Raw genomic sequence first — 630 nt, forward strand, 5'->3', positions numbered from 1 at the left:
CTGCTGTGTTCATCCAGCTCTGCACCTTGTTATCTCATATTTCCATATCAGGATGGTTTGGAGGAGAACTTGCAGATGGTGGTGTACCTATGTATCTGATGACCTTGTCCTTCTAGATGGTAGGGGTTGCAGGTTTGGAATGTGTTGTTGAGGAACTTTGGATGAGTTGCTGCAGTGCATGGGCTGATTTAAAGAAAAAAACCTTCCACGCAATCTGGGTAATTGGGCGTCATAAGTTTGTATATTTACTTAACAAACGTCCAACACCCCTCCGTGTTCTAGAGAGTACAACAGCCATGATGATCAACACACACTATTTTTCTTCTCACTATTGTAACAACAAATAGGAGTGTTAAAGTTTGAACGTGTAATGTGTGCAACTACAGCTATTGAGTCACACAACACCACGTTATAGTCCAACAGATTCATTTGAAATACCTTTCAGCTGACGAAGGAGCAGCGCTCCAAAAGCTTGGGATTTCAAATAACCCTGTTGGACTATCACCTAGTGTCTTTTGACTTCTGACCTTGTCCACCCCAGTCCAACACCTGCACCTCCACATCATTACAATTATTGATATCAGATGACACACTATATGGACGTCTTTTACTCTTTATTCATCAGAAATT

Source organism: Rhincodon typus, unplaced genomic scaffold, assembly GCF_021869965.1.
Source record: "Rhincodon typus isolate 14 unplaced genomic scaffold, sRhiTyp1.1 hic_rhity00002801, whole genome shotgun sequence".
Classification (NCBI taxonomy): Eukaryota; Metazoa; Chordata; class Chondrichthyes; order Orectolobiformes; family Rhincodontidae; genus Rhincodon; species Rhincodon typus.